This window comes from Pteronotus mesoamericanus, unplaced genomic scaffold, assembly GCF_021234165.1.
Source record: "Pteronotus mesoamericanus isolate MK-2021 breed Mesoamerican mustached bat unplaced genomic scaffold, CSHL_Meso_final contig_170, whole genome shotgun sequence".
In the NCBI taxonomy this organism is placed as follows: Eukaryota; Metazoa; Chordata; class Mammalia; order Chiroptera; family Mormoopidae; genus Pteronotus; species Pteronotus mesoamericanus.
In genome coordinates this window covers 163,486-169,068 of record NW_026555069.1, presented here as the reverse complement: position 1 = coordinate 169,068, position 5,583 = coordinate 163,486, and the positions used below count along the sequence as shown (strand labels likewise).

Here is a 5,583-nt window from a genome sequence, read left to right as displayed (position 1 = left end):
AGGTTGAAATATTCTTTTCTTTATAATGGTTGAATTGGTTTCTTTTCTCTTTTGCTTTTTTATTGTTGTTGAAGTTGAGTTGTCTCCATTTTCCTGCTGTCAGTTCCCCTGCCCCACCCACCCCGCCTTCCACCCACAACCCAACCCCCTTTTGGCTTTGTAATGGGATTTTTATACATGTCCCTTGACAACTCTTCCTTTCTCTTCCTCTTATACTCCCTCCTCTCTAGTTACTTTAAGTTCGTTCTTTGTGTTAATGTCTGAGTTTCTATTATGCATGCTTGTTTGCTTTATTGATTAAATTCCACTTATAGTGGAGATCATATGGCATTTGTCTTTTCCTGTCTGGCTTATTTCACTTAGTATCATGCTCTCCCATTCCATTCATGTTGTTACAAAAGGTAAGAGTTCTTTCATTCTTTCTGCTGCATAGTATTCCATTGTGTGAAAGTACCAGTTTTTCAATCCACTCATTTCCTGAAGAACACTTAGGTGGTTTCTAGCACATGGCTGTTGTAAATTGTGCTGCCATGAACATTGCATGCATATATTGTGTTAATACTTCAAAGCTCTTTATGGCTTGACTTTCCCCTGCTAGGAGATTACAATCTGCTCAACAGGCACCTCTAAAATTATATCTGTATTTAACTCATGAAATTTTGGTTTACAGGAGGTCAGGATTTCCATTACCCAAGAAGACTCATAGAACATTAATATCTTCATAGGTATGGAGAAATAATTGACAGTCATGATGAATAGGGCATAAAAACTTTAGACTGCTGTGACTTTCCATGAAATACAATTAGAATAAGAAGTACTCATAAAGGTGAGGTCTCTGAGAATGTGAGTCTGCCAGTCCGCTGCAGGTGCATCCCACCCTTTCCCAAACAGGTTTCAGTCATGGCCTCTGCAAACACTCATGTCGGAAAGTCCACCCAGAACTTCCAGGCCAACATCATAGTGGATGGCACCTTTCAGGAGATGATGGTTTCAGAATAAAGACGGAAATACATGGCCCTCTTTTTCTACCTGTTGGACTTCACTTTTCTGTGCCCCAGGGACATCATCGCTTTCAGCAAGCATGCCTAGGCCTTCCACAAGCTGGGCTGCAAGGTGCTGGGAATCTTGGTGGCCTTGAGGTTTGTCCACCTGGATTATCACCCCCAGGAAAGAGGGAGGCTTGGGCCCCTGAACCCATGCTGGCTAATGTAAATGGAAGTGTTTCCCATGACTATGGCGTGATGAGGGACGATGAGAGGGTTGCCTACAGGGGCCTCTGTATCTTTGATGGCAAGAGTGTCATTCACCAGATCACCATCGATGACTTGCCTGTGGGATGCTCCGTGGATGGTGCTCTTCAGCTGGTCCAAGCCTGTCAGTACACAGATGATTGTGGGGAAATCTGTCCCACTGGCTGGAAGCATGGCAGGGACACCATCAAGCCCAGCTGGATGACAGCAGGGAATGCTTCTCAAAACATAACCAGGCTGACAAACAGGTGCCAGACTTGGGGTCTTGGACCCTACCTGGGTGCCCCGTGCTGGCCCAGGAAAGGGTAGATCTGCCCCTTCATATTCCATAGTCTGTGACCTAAAGGGCTTGCTCCAGGCCTTTTTGTATCCTTAGATAAATGGTAAACAGTAACCCATCCCTGGATTCACCCAACCCAGAACAGGACTAGAGGTGACTAATAAAATATTAGGGATAAGAAACAAACAAACAAACAAACAAAAAACAAAACAAAGATGTACTAATAAACTTGTGAAACTCATACTGAGAGTTTCATTAGAACCATTTGAAACCAGCAGCATTTCCTTTCCAGCTGGGACAAGAAATGACCTTGACCATGATTTTGAGTGAAAAATTCACTAAACTGCCAGAAGTTGCCTAACATCAAACAGTGCCAGGATGCTGATATTAAAGATCAATAGTGGGACTAACAACATCACTACCTATACATCCACAAACTCTGCACATGGTCTTTTTCTTCCCTTGTCCCTCTTATAAAAACCCGTTCCTGTCCTGAAATATTAATATGGCCATTGAGAAGACGGACCCTCATCTTCCTGGTTGTCAGCGCCAGAACTAAACCACTTTCCTTTATACTAACACCTGCACCGTGAGTGTTGCCTTTTGAAGAGCTAGACAGCCAGACCTGCATTTGGTCACACCAGGATGGTGCCTTCTGGAGAGGACCCTCATTTTTGTACATATAAGAGAAATTCTTTTGGTCCTTCACATTGTGGGAAGACCAGCGAGCTCTCTGGGCTTGTTGAGAAAGACACTACCTTCATCCCGGGGCAACCTCATGACCTAAGCATCTCCCGAAACTCCTTTCCTAAAAGTATCCTCCTTGGGGAGGAAGATTTTTACACATACATTTGGGGTAATAGCTTCATTCAGTCCACAACGCTGCCCTGGAGCCGCTGGAAAGAGGGCAAGCCTGCTAGCACTTTGACCCTAGTACAGGGAAGGGATTTCACACACTGATCCCAGACTGTATGGATCGAGGCCACATGGGAGGCTATTGATTCATTTCTTACAGGAATATAGTGCAGGCTTTAAGTGGTCTCCTACTGGAAAGGGTGTCCACACGCTGCTCCCTGATGTGTGATGGCATCAGTATTTGTCCAGGGAAAGGGACACTCACAGAGGTCTGGTCTCAGGTGAGGAGCCTCCTCAGGATCTCACCCTGAGGGAGAACAGAAAGAACACTATGATGTCATAGACTGTGCTGAAACCTGGAACAATTAACCCTGGAATCTGCACCCAGAATGTCACGTCTGTCATGCTTGCCCAGAGACAAGTGAATAAAATTCATCCTTTTCTGTCTTGTAGTTACTTTTCACCAAGCACACTTCCATTGTTCAGAAATAAGGGATGTCCGAGAACTTGAAGGGGAGTCATTAAGTTCAAATCAACAACGTGTCCCTGACCAAGATTCCCAGGTAAAGCCACCATGAAAAAACTTTTATTCAGATGACATGGAGGTTGCCAATGTGATCCCTGCACACATTATAGGAAATAACAGGAGTGCTTTAAGGACCAACTTCCCTGCCTCTTCCTTGAAGTTCATCTGGTCTCCTGAAAGCTTTTCTGAATTTTTGATGTGCCCCTGGCCACACCGGTCCTGGTGTCAGGATCCAGACTGTGTGGGAGGAAGTCAGGAGGCCCATCACCCTGTCATTTAATCAACCCAGCCTAGCTGCCACACTTCTCAGGGTTTTTGACAGACTCAGGATGTGAGTCATCACATTGTGTCTTCCACAGTAATACACGGCTGTGCCCTCGGACTTCAGGCCATTGACCTGCAGGTAGGCAGTGCTGACAGAGGTGTCCATGGAGAATGCAAATCGTCCTGAGAAGCCCTGGGCATAGGTTGGTTTCCCAATTTTTGTGTTGATCCAGCTCATGTATTGCAGGGCACCTGCTGGGGGAAGTCACACCCAGAACATAGCATAGCTGGTGCAGGTGTATCCAGAAGCCTTGCAGGAGAATTTCACAGAGGCCCCAGGTTTCCTCACTTCAGCCCCCGACTGCACCACCTGCATCTGGGAGTGAACGCCTGTGGAGAGGAGACATCAGTGGTTGGATATCCTTCTAGACTGTCCCTGATCTTATTCTCAGTCCAGGGACAGGGGAACCCCTTACCTGTAGCCACTGCCACCAGGAAGAGGGCTCTCCAGCTCCAGTACATGGTGACTCTGCAGGACTCTGCAGGGGAGGGCGTGGCTGTGGGTGATGTTCTCAGGGCACAGACAGACCACATTTAACCTAGATTTTTTCCATATTTGCATATTCATTAGGGAGTTATATCATATTTGCATATTTGTCTTGTCCTGAGGTAAGACTGAGGACCAGGGACTATGCCCAGCAAAAGACTGAGTCCAAGTCCTCATCACTGTTGGAGGATATTTGCCTGCCCAGCCTCTGAACTCTGTGTAGACATAGATCGTCCCCCTGAGGAGTAATCCCCCATAGGACATTTTGCTTACTGTAAGGAACACACCCTTGAGTAACCACAGACTGATGGGCTAGCTCTGGGCTTGATAAATTAAAGTCTCTGTCCTGACTCAGGGTGTGTCTCCAAAATTCTGCATCAAGTGTGTTAATAAAACAATCTCTGTTCTCTGTTCCTTGAAATTCATGTGTAAAGGAACCCTAAAAATATCCTCAGCAACTGTGGTTCTCACATCACTTTGATTTTGGTAGATGCTCTGATCAAATAGGATGTTTACAGTCACCATATTCCACTCTTATTTTAGATGTTTCCTTGAAAGTGGAAGACCCAGGCCCTCACAGGAAACCCCTCTGCATTTTGTTCTGCACCTGATCCAGGGCAGCAGCTCCGAGTTCATGGGTCTTCTGTGCTGCCTGCTGCCCAGACTGTGCCCTGCACAGGGGGTCCTTTCTGGGCTCACAGGGCAGGGGCATTTTAGAATTGAAGGCTGTGCCCTCACTTCAGAATGCTCCCTCAAGGACACAATGTGCCTCAACATCTCTGCACAGACAGCTGGCCTTACTAAACCCCAGTGGCTAAGCCGGGAGCCCAAATCAAGGCCCTGTGATGGTACTGGGGAGTCCCTTACCTGGAGCTGAGAGAAGTATAGGTTCCAATGCTTGACGGTCCTGTCTGAGTATCACTGCATGTGGCCCAAATCCCACTGCACTTTTACTCTTCAATAACTCACATCTAGACACACAGCGTGATGACTTTCATATTATTGCACCAGAGGTCTCCCTTCTTCACTGTATGTATCAGGGACCCCACATGATTTCTCAGCCTGGGTGTGACTTTCTAAGTGAACCAGGCCAACTCTGTGAGCGGCACCCTGGATGTTTATCCATTCCAGATGCTTCATCCTGATGATTACTTTCTCTCCTGACCTCTGCCCTGGAAATCAGACCCCAGCATCTTACATTCAGAATCACTTCTCCGTGGCCTACAGCTGTGTCTGTCAGTGGTGGCAGGAACCACCACCTCCTCCTGCACCTGGTTCCCAAGCCAGCCCTCATGGACGTTCTTGCACTGAACAAGGTGACACGGGTGAGGAGTCAGATACTGCTGGCCTTACTCAGGTTCCCTCTCAAAGGTGGCCTTCCCCATGGTCTGTCATGGAGGAGCTGTAGTGATGTCCCACATTTAAACTCTGTGTTCTGTAAGCCCAGAAACCTGGCAGGTAGTGAGATCTCACTTAGTTTCAGGGACAGAGAAGAGCATCTGTTTGATTTTCACTGTCTGGTGAATGTCACAGGTGGGTCCTGCCTAGTAGGGCACTGGGAAAGGCCCCATTTCCACAGGACCTTGTACTTGTGCTAGGCTTATCACACAGGTGCCAGTTATGTTGCCAACAGGCCCTTTTAGTTCTTGCATATTTACTTTCCCTGTTGACCTTGTCATTATAATGTATGATCACCCTTGGGACCTGCATCAAGAAGACATCCCTTCTCAGCAATCATTCAGTGATGTGATGAATGAAATACATTTGTATCATTTCAGTAAATGCACATCACAAATGTTCCCACATGAAAGGAAACTACAGTGAACTATTTCAAAAATGAATGCATAAATTATTTTGCAAG

General features: G+C 46.5%; 1 pseudogene; it reads left to right on the top strand.

Annotated features, from left to right (window-relative positions):
- The first annotated feature begins 900 nt into the window (after positions 1–900).
- Positions 901–1,582, top strand: LOC129064942 (peroxiredoxin-2-like; annotated as a pseudogene).
- Positions 1,583–5,583: the final 4,001 nt, after the last annotated feature.